At 35.1% G+C, this 11,099-nt stretch overlaps 1 pseudogene; it reads left to right on the top strand.

Moving 5' to 3' along the window:
• Positions 1–3,916: 3,916 nt before the first annotated feature.
• Positions 3,917–11,099, top strand: LOC120194920 (annotated as a pseudogene).

The raw sequence follows: 11,099 nt of genomic DNA, 5'->3' as shown, positions 1-11,099 counted from the left end.
TTACGAGCTTCTTCGACCTCCCTACGGGAAATACGTCCACGTCGATCCTTCCACATCATCACCCACTCGCTGTGTTTCATTAGCCAATTGACTTATTTTTTCCTCTGTCTATCAATGTTATGAAAATTGTATAGATTCATAGGTGTTTCTGGAATAGATTGTACGAAACCACATTACCGGAGCACATGATCAGTCAGATGCCACTCGACAATAGCATAACATATCAGAGAGACCACCACCATTCATACATCTAGTGAGTCACTCATATTATGTGGGATATAATGCCTCATTTCGTCAATAGCATAAGAAGTCCATTGAAACTACAACAAATATATATATTTCTTTTCAAAATAATATTTTAGTTATATAACGAAAATTAAAGGTAAATAACAAAATTTAAATACATATCCATGTTCCAACTTTTTGATAAATGAGTACTCAAATTTCTTATAATTCGTTTGGTATATCACAATAATATTTCCTTACACATGACCACCTATTTAGTGTAAAAAATATTTATTATATACTCAAAAAATTATTTATATATGAACTCAATATTTAAATTACCTCAGCAATAACGGGAAGACTAACGAGTTCTTCACTACCGAACATAAAAGGGGCATGCGATACCACACCCATGACTGCAAAAGCAGGAGACATCCGCCAATAGCAATTTTTCGATAATCAGTTGCTCAACACATTTCTATATAACAGTATGTCAAAACTGCGGAGCCCCAACTGAATGACTCGACAACTCAAAAATCGACGAGGTGACGCAACCACATACAATGAACTTGGTTACGAGATTTATCGGTCATCAAGATCCCTCCTATCAGTCGTAATATGCAAGCCCGAGCAACTCTTTTAGAATATTTCTCGGAACATTTTTCACTCAAATGTTCAACATATGTCGCCAACCATGATAACGATATTTGACCACCATTGAAATCAGGCGGGAAACCTCTAAAATACTCCTCACACAATGAATTTCAGTCACCATCCACCACACCCGAAATGGCATCCCCATCTACCGGTAGCCCTAGATGAAAGGAAACATCCTCCAGCATAATCGTCACTCCCCACACGAAAGATGGAATGTGTGTGTCTCCAATCTCCACCTCTCGACCAGTGCAGAAATAAGATTGCTTTCAACGTTACAATGCCCTTCATATCTAGCTACGTAACTGAATCCAGCCTCCACTAAATACGGCTAAACACAACTTGATATCTCTAACTTAGCATTACGAATAAATGGGTCAAATATACGGTCATTTCTCTAATTAAAAAAATAGTATACAAATTAAAATATAAACTAATACTAAAACATATTCACAATAATTAACATAATACAATAATAAAACTAATACATATTAAATAAATTGTTACCATATCAATAAAATGACTTGCGATATGATTCTCATCTAAACACAACAAGTCTTCCATTTTATAATTGCAAAACATAAAAAATTTCGACAGTAAAATATAATAAAATAATTAATTGTTTAATTATTATAATATAATAATAATAATTTTTCCTTCTAAGAATAATAACATAACTTACTTGAGCTTTGTTATAATGAGTGATAAGAAGATACTACTTTCATTTTGGTGTGATTTGAGGGTTGTATGAGGGAGTATTTATAGTGGATGGGGACGAGGTAATTAAGGCGAACGATTATGAGTAATTTTAGAAGGCGCAAATCGCCTTGTGTCAGAGCCTAGGAATGCATGGATAGTGATCAACGCTTTATTCCTACATGACGTCAACTCGGACAAATTTCAAGAAGGCACGAATAGTGACTTGTTCCTTTTTGTCATACTGTCACTAAGCGTATTAGATTGATAAAATTAAAACGCGCGGTATCGACAGGTAATTATTCAATGGTTGGGTGATATTTGGGTAATTATCCAAAGGGGTGGCCTATCGTTCAGAATGGGCAGAGAGTCAACCGATGTGAAAGGCTTCAGGGGTCCCATACTTGGGGTTGGCCTGACTTGTCTCTTAAGGAAATTCAGAGCCCAATTACTCCGAAATTTTCACACAAACGTCGATTTAAATCATGGTTTTCGGACCGGTTAACGAACCGGTTCAATCGGTCAGAAGAACCGGACGACGTCATAATTATTTAAAAAATTAAATAAAAATACAAAAAATATTTAATAAAAAATAATTTTGTATATCACAAGTCATATTCAAAGCAAGTCATAACATATATAAATTAAAAACCATAAAATCAAGTGAAACAAAATGATTCCAATTAACTACAACATAATATTTAAGGTAAAACATATTAAATAATAAATATAATTATATAACTATAATTAAAAAAAATTTAGGGTTAAAAAAAATCATAACAAAATGATATTGTTTGGTTTAATTTTTTAAAAAACAATGTCACATGGCTAAGAAACATAGAAGAACATCCCAAAAGTCTAAAGAGTAAAAATATGAGAACAAAACAATCTCACATGGCTAAAAAACATAGAAGAACATCCAAACTTACTTCTATAAATAATAGAGGTAATTTGACATTCAAAATCATGGAGCCTTTTGGTGAGCATAGAGTGAACTACTCTTTCACTTCAATCAAGCTCAAATTTTAGGCTTCAATCGAGCTTCTAATTTTTTTTTTGAGTTCAATCCTTTTCGAGTTCAAGTTTCAATATTATATTTCGAGTTCGAGTTGAACTTGATCATTTTTAGTTCGTGAGTTTGAGTCGAATTGAGCTTACTTTTAAAGTTTGAATTGAGCTCAGCAATACTCGAGTTCGACTTGGCTCGTTTAACAAACGACGTCGTTTGGTTTAATTTAAAAAAAAATTCTGGTTTTTCCCGTTTTTTTTCTTCAATTTTTTCGGTTTTCAGCCGGTCTGGTTCGAATGGTTCAGCGGTTCCGGTCGGTTCACTAGTAACGATTCAACCGGTTTAATTTGAACCGAACTAGACAACGGTTCCGATTAAACCGTCCGGTCCAATTTTCAAAACACTTATTTAAATTCATTATAGTATTTCCCTTAGCCTTCCAAATAAAAGTCAAAATAAGAAATTTTTAATAACCATATTATATAAAAAATTAAATACATAAAATAAGGATAATGATAACTAATATTTTAATATATATATATATAAGACGAATGATGATCATGATTGCAATAAAAAATATAAATTGATTAAGCTTAAAGATTCTTAGATCAACACAACATAAATGATGTGGAAAAAAAAAACTTCTAAACAAAATCTTTTAATTGAATGGTTCAACAGTCGCTGTTTTTTTTTTGTCTCCGGTGACCAAACCATTAAATATTTACATTATTTATTAATTATATATCTTGTTGGCATATGTATTTATTATTACGATTAATAGTAATATTTTTGAAATATGAAAACGAGAAGGACAAATGAGAGCCGCTTCAATTAGTTAAACTTAAGAATAATCTTCTTTGAAATATAATTTTAAATTTTTTCTAGAATTAATGTTGATTTTTTAAATCCCGCAAGCTTTACTGAAAGGTAGTACGCTTAAGTTATTTGTCAGCATCTTAAATTTATAAAATAAATATATTATGCATTTCATTAAATTTTTCTTTATATAAAAGCAAGGGTTATGTTCTATTGAGGCTAATTTTCTACTAAAGCGTAGATTAATAAGCGATATTAATTTTTTAATATAATCTCATCACAGCCTGTCATAAATATTTTTTAGGTCAAATATTTAAAACCATTGAAAATTCAGCCTAAGCCAAACTCAATTCTTTATTCTTCTTCTTTTTCCTAGAAAATGAAATAAATAAAAGCTTTTTTTCCAGAAAAATAAAGAAGGAAAAGAATTCCAATTTGGTTCTAAACTTCTAATGACTACCCAATGGTTGACGCAAAAGCCAAAATTGAAAAAATAAAATAAAAACAAACAAAAAGCCTCGAGGAAACAAAAGCAAAGGTCTTTAACAACGTCCAACAGAAAGCGTAGATAAGATTAAGTTTAGGCATACTGCAAACTCAATCTCTTTCTTCTTCTTCATCTTGGTCTATTTTGTTAGGAAGAATCCTCAATCCTAAACCCTTCAAGGATTTCTTTTGTTTCTTTTTCTTTAGGGGGGAAGTGGGGGGTTTATTCGTTTGATCACTTGGGGCAAGGTAATGTTATTCACGATTACTATTGGATTGCAATCACTATCAAGCTTGTTGATTTCCTTTCTGGGTTTTCGATTACTGTCCTGGGTTTTTCTTCTTTGTCTACGATGTATGGCGTTTAAGGAGACATGGGTAATTTTGGGGATTAAATTCTTGGTACCCATATTAGCTACTTTTTTAGCCCCTTATAAATTGTTATTGTTCTTAGGAGAGTTGCTATAGTTTTTTTAATTGTAAAATTGGGTTCATTGATGATCATGCTCTAGAGCTGACTTGATTAGATTTTACCTATCAACGACTCTGATCTTTTATTGTTTTTGTTAGGCTTATAATTTTCCCCCTCAAGTTCATGATACCGAATGATTTTATGATTTTTTTTTCCTGTAGGTTGTGCTCATACAATAAAGAGGGATTTGTTACTTTATAAGAGAGGCTGATAACATGGCTCATAGCGTGGCAGCATTTGCTGAGAGGGCAACCAGTGATACGCTGATCGGTCCAGATTGGGCTCTAAACATTGAGCTATGTGACATTATAAACATGGATCCAGGGTATATCATTCTTTTTATTTTTATGTTGGCAACCTTTACGCTGTGCTTCTCTAATTTCTGTTCTTTGATGCATTCTAGTACCTATGATTTTTATGTTGGAATTGTTATTTTGATTTACTTGGAAGCACAAGTCAAGTACTTCTACCTATGGGAATTGTGATATGAATTCTGCAATGTGGGCACTTTAAGAATCTTCAGCTTACAAGCCTTGTTTGTCAAAAAGTGCACTAATCAATATTTAAATTGTTTTATAGGCCTAATTTGTGACCCTATCCACCTTTGACTAGTATAATATAACATTAGAATAGATTGTGATGCACTTTTGTGGGTCACTTCACTGTAATTCAGTTGTTCCTCAAAAAGGAAAGAGGTAGAATTCGGAAGGAGATTGCTTGCTTAACTTGATTTGCTCTGCGATTGATGTAGGTAAGAGTTGGGTTTTCCAAATTCGGTTAAAAAGATAGCTTGGCTCTATCATTAATGGCGAGTTGTCACAACTTTATTTTTCCCAGAGAGTTTCAAAGGGAGAGATTGTGGAAGGAAAAGAATTTTGGATCTTCCATGTAGGTACACTATGGATCATGTAGGACGAGAGAGAAATTTTATGTGAAAGAATTTTTGAATCTTGTATGTGCTGTGGCATTGACAAAGGAAGAGGAGTTTCAAGGCACATGCATAGTTGTACTCTACTCCTAGATTCCTTTTAGGTTTAAAAAAATGTCTATTAGTGAATCATTAAGATAGATACCCAGCTAGAGTGTACGCTCGACTCCATATAATTTATGAGCCTTGCTATTCTGTATTCTCTTGGAACTATATTGTTTTGTATATATGCCTATGTGGCACTATTAACTTCTCATTCTTTCCTCTAATATACACACACACACACACATATTTATTTGGGTAGTTTCTTGGGGTTATACTTACCGCTTTTACTAGGAAAGGGTTGAAGGATTTGAAGTTTGAACACGTTTGAAAATGTTTGAATAAGAAAAAAGATCTAGTGTGATGCTAATAAATAGAAGTGTACGCTAGTTTCATCAATTTTTTTTGTTTGAAGTATGAATTTTTCTGATCCAAGGTTTCAATAGATCAGAAGCACTATCTGTTTTGGAAGTGGCATGGTTATCTTACGCCCATGATTGGGATGAATTAATGTTTGCCTTGTTATAACTTCTTAGCCTTTATTCACATTACCTGATGCATGATGGATCCTAGCTTATTTGATTGACATTCTTCATTTTTTTCTACTGCAGCCAGGCTAAGGATGCAATGAAAATCCTCAAGAAGCGGCTAGGCAGTAAAAATCCAAAATTACAGCTACTAGCTCTTTTTGTGAGTTACATGTTTCTTTTCAAGTTCATATTTCATACATATATAACTCTTAAGTATTTTACTTGAAATCCACTTTTGTGGTTTAATAACAACTATATGTTGGTTCTTAATAATTTACTTCAATCACATGATCTCAACTATTAACTTAGTACTACCCTTCCACTCCTCTTTGTGGTGCATGATGATAAGAGGTAATAAGATACAATGTATGCCATTTCTTGGTTCAGGTATTGGATTCTCTCAGCAAAAATTGTGGCGAGCATGTTTTTCAGCAGATTGTTGAGCGTGATATCTTGCGTGAAATGGTTAAAATAGTAAAGAAAAAGGTTTCTTATTTTCCTCTAAATTTTGATGATTTTTCTTGCTAGTTTCCCCCCTTTCTCGAACTCACCATTTGTGTTCTTGCTTCTGGTTTACTGTGCAGCCTGACTTGAATGTTAGGGAAAAGATACTTATTTTGATAGACACGTGGCAAGAAGCCTTTGGAGGATCTAGTGGGAAGTTTCCTCAATATTTTGCTGCATATAATGAACTACGGGTAAGTGTTATCTTCATTACTTATGTGCATATAATCCTGTGGCCTCTTCCATTGATTACAATTTTCATCTTTCTTTTCCTTTACTTATGAGGTTGATTGCTTGGAGCAATTTTGGTGATGTAAATTTGTATATTGATTTCCTAGGCCTTTCAGTACTAAAAATCATTTGTTGCATTTTCTGATTTGAAAAAGACGAAACATCCTTTCCTAGTGTTTTCTCCATCATATCTATCCATGTCTGTTTCCTAAAGTTCTCCTTTTTGGTATTTACCAGGCTGCTGGAGTTGAATTTCCACCTCGAGAAGAGAATACTGTACCATTATTTACTCCACCTCAGACTCGTCCGATAAGTCATCACCCTGCTTCAGCATATGAGGATGCTGCTGTTGAGGCCTCTCTTCAGTCTGATGATTCGGGCCTCAGGTACTACCTTTGCTAGAGCTGTTATTTTCTATTTGTGGGTCATATAGTTTTCTTTGACACCAATATTTTTTATGCGACAGAGATTTTGAAATTATTGCTCCAATGAGTTATTTTATAACATTTGCTTCTTAGATCAAAGTTCAATTAGATTCAGAAAAGAAGATTTGTGTTAGGTGTCTGCAAAATCATAACTGTTTCCCTGGATTACGTTTCTATTCTCTGTCATGTTTTTTCTTTGTTCATATATAAACTGCAAATCATCTAATAGTGAGTAAATTATGTCATTGTTTGTGTACCGTACGCTAAATTTTGATCTTTATAATTTGCATTGTTATCTCACAATCTCTATTGTCTGTGGTTTTATTTTCTTTAATAACTGAAACTGATGCAGTGCATTTTCTGAACACCTTTCTTTAGACATCTTTTTCTTATTTAGTAGTTAAGCTCATTAGTAAATTGTTCCAGATAATTGGAGTTAGAAAATTTACGGGGGTTTAATTCACTGCAAAGATACTCTGCTGCATCTTTCTTCTCTCTCTGCTGCTGACATGCAAATTTTCCTGCATAAACATGCATTATTTCTGTTATCAAGAAATTGCAGTTGAACCTTGTGCTTTTCCAGCTTGCCGGAGATTCAAAATGCTAGTGGACTAGCAGATGTATTAATGGAAATGCTTAGTGCATTGGATCCAAAGACTCCTGAGGTAAAACCATTTCCCTGCAGACGCGTCATTATGCTTGTCACATGGTCTATGCTGCTCTAGTTTTCTTATTATCTGATTGCTGATAAACGTAGTGCTTTCATTTTCTCTTTTCCTATTTCACTTTTGAGCAACGTGCTTTCTTAATTCTGCGGCTGCAGTGCTGTCTGATTCCTCCCCCCCCCCCCCAATTTTTCTCCCTCTCATTAGGAATAATTCCTCAACTTCAAGTGAATCTAAGTTATCTACACTTTCTTGTTAAGCGGTGTTATCCCCCATTTATCTATGGTCATATATTCAAGTTAGACACCTTCTGCCTACAACAAATTTTTTTTTTGATAGAAGTTGGAGGTCTCATTAAAAACTCCCTTCTTATTCGTTCACATACTTAAAGTATGTTAACGAACATTGGAAGGAAGAAAAGAGTACCTCAAATTTTATTGATAATAATACCCGATACAAAAGACACCACGGAATATCCTCTCATGGTGATGAACACCATTACAACAAACACCTTAACCTCATATAACCTCATACAAAGCCACAATCTAATCACCTTACTTCTAATTACACCACCAGCAGTAGGAATAAAATAGCGCAACAGAACATAATGCAAATTAAAAGCAACACCTACAGCCATATGAACTAAAACAAAACCACAATTGAAGAAACAAGATCTAATGAGACTCGTCTTCTTCAGGAGCCCAAGAGTTTGGTTTGAATGAAGGCTCTATCTCATGCACCATGACCTTGAAGAAGTTGTCACCAACCTTCAATTCCACCATCGCATCAATTCTCGCATCAGCCTTTGTGAGGACTTGAATTTTTGCCCGATCAAAGGATGATGGAGAATGACAACTTTCGTCGATAGCTAGTAATAAACCCCACTTATCAGCAATGTTCTTGAAAGTATTCCAATTCCATGTGTGAAAAGGAACACCCTCGCAAACTAACCATACTCGACGACACTCCATTACCAAACTCTCTGACCAAGCTTCGACTAAGGAGAACCACTCTGCGAGAATCTTTGATTTATCGTTCTTTACACTTCTCAGTGAAGCATTGTCTTCGAAAATCATTAAAATCGCATTACCAGCAGCTCTCATTAAGGTCAGAGCCCAGGAGTGTTTTGTTGTTCCTGCCTATCCCCATGTTAGGTTGATGACCCTCATTGGGGTTGTCCACGTGTAAGATCTTTTTTCTTTACACATTTGTTGGGGGGGGTGTTAAGTGGTGTTATACCACATATATTAAGTACTGGGTTTTCATGTCCTGTATTCAAGTTGGGTCTCTTCACCTATTACTAACTGGTTTTAGGTGGGATGCTTAACACCTCTGCTACAGCCTCTTAAATGGTTCCCTTTGCTTACTGTATTACAAAAGTTATTGGATAATCTTATTAATTTATGTTCTGATCTAGTTTTTGCACTGCATATATGTTTCTTGGTAGGATCATTCTTTTTTTTTTTCTGAGCTTCTTTAGTTGTTCTTATGTGATAATAATTTCTAACTGAACATCTTAATGCATGCCAGGTTATTAAAGTAATGATATTTTTAGCCTGATGCAAGTTAAATAATTACCCCTTTAATGTTTTTGATGTTATACAGGCTGTGAAGCAAGAAGTCATCTTGGACCTTGTTGATCAATGCCGTTCTTACCAGAAGCATGTGATGCTTCTTGTTAACAATACCACGTGAGAATCTGTTTGTATCTTCAGTTGATTTCCCCCGTTAGAATAATGCTGATGATTGCTTTTGCGTTTTCAGGGAGGAGGAACTTTTATGTCAGGCATTAACACTAAATGACAGCTTGCAGCGTGTTCTTTCCTGGCATGATGACATTCTGAAAGGAAATACTGTTCCAACAGGAGCGGTAGCGGAAACTCCTGTTGTGCCACTTGCTAATATTAACCATGAGGATGACGAGTCAGAAGATGAATTTGCCCAGCTATCTCATAGGTGAATTTATCTTGTTATTCTTCCTCACTCTATCTGTTTGCATTTTAACATTTTTCTGCTAATTTACTGGAAACTTTTCTAATGCACCATACTAGCCTTGCACTTTGAAAACATGAAAAACTTAGAAATTTTCTACCAGTTGAAATTCATCTTTTAGCACATGGAAATGAACTGTGGACACTTACACCATATTGTGTTCCTGTATTGCATTCCCTCACCCCCACTGGATTTTTAGCCTTGCAATTTTAAACCATGAAAAACTCAAAAGAATTTCTATCAGTTGAATCCCATCTACTTAGCACATGGAAATGAACTATGGACACTTAACCATGTTTGGCTCATGTGTTGCATTCTCTGATATTCATTGGATTTTTTGTTTTCATTGGGGGAATGCGTTATTTATAAATGAATTATATCGGCACTTAACCATATTGTATGGATGTAAGTGCAGCAGTTTTTTTGTCTTGTCTATTTATTCTCTAAATTGCATCTTGTTAAACATGCATAAAAACTGCTTTGAATATAGGTTTTTAAGATTTGAGTAACAGACCTTGATTATTGGCAAGACCCCCTATTTCCTGTCTTATGATGCTTCTTTTTTTTTTGGCTTTTGATTTAAATTTAATGAATCCCTGTACTCACTTATAACAGATCATCAAGGGATAATTCTCAAGGACAGGACAGGAGAGTACCTAAAAGTGAGCCTGGGCGAGTTGATCCTTTTCTTCCTCCACTGGCATCGAAAAGTCCGGTCGTTACAAATGCTGGTGTGGTTGATTACCTTAGTGGCGATACCTACAAAACTGGGATTCCCCCGAAAGAAGAGAACCTGCACCTCATTCCGTTCGCACTCGTAATCGCACAAACCCTCTAGCTTCATCATCACCTCCATACCATTCTGGTGATTCCGGTTCCTCACCTCTGTTCAGCGGTCAGCCTGTATATGACAAACCAGCTTCCTTGTACAAATCCGCTGATGCTGAGTTGCTGCCTCCAGCACCCTGGGACACTCCTGCAGGAAACATTCCACCACCCACGTCAAAGTTTAATCAGAGACACCAATTCCTTGAGCACCAACACGGTTATCCTGGTGGTTCTTCTAATTCGAGTAATGGATCCAGTTCTTATGACAGCTTGGTTGGACAAACTCAAAATCTATCCCTTAACTCGACGACCCCAACCAAAGAAGTAAAACCAAAAGACGCTCTCTTCAAAGACCTGCTTGATTTTGCCAAAGCTAAGTCGTCTTCATCATCGAAGCCCAACAATAGCAGGTCATTTTGATCATCTCCAGTAGGATGGTACAGGTCGTCAATAGTTATTAGATTATCATAAACATGCATTTACACATGGCTTATGGGTTTTGTATGCTGTTTATCGGTTTAGTTTGAGACAAACTCAATATATTTTGCATGTAATTAATACTGGGTGTACCGTTTCGTCAGTCTGATTTCTATCTC

The sequence above is a fragment of the Hibiscus syriacus genome, unplaced genomic scaffold (assembly GCF_006381635.1).
Source record: "Hibiscus syriacus cultivar Baekdansim isolate YM2019G1 unplaced genomic scaffold, ASM638163v2 tig00117005_pilon, whole genome shotgun sequence".
Taxonomy (NCBI): Eukaryota; Viridiplantae; Streptophyta; class Magnoliopsida; order Malvales; family Malvaceae; genus Hibiscus; species Hibiscus syriacus.
Note: the sequence above shows the minus strand (reverse complement) of the source record. Positions and strands in the feature narration are given on the sequence as shown.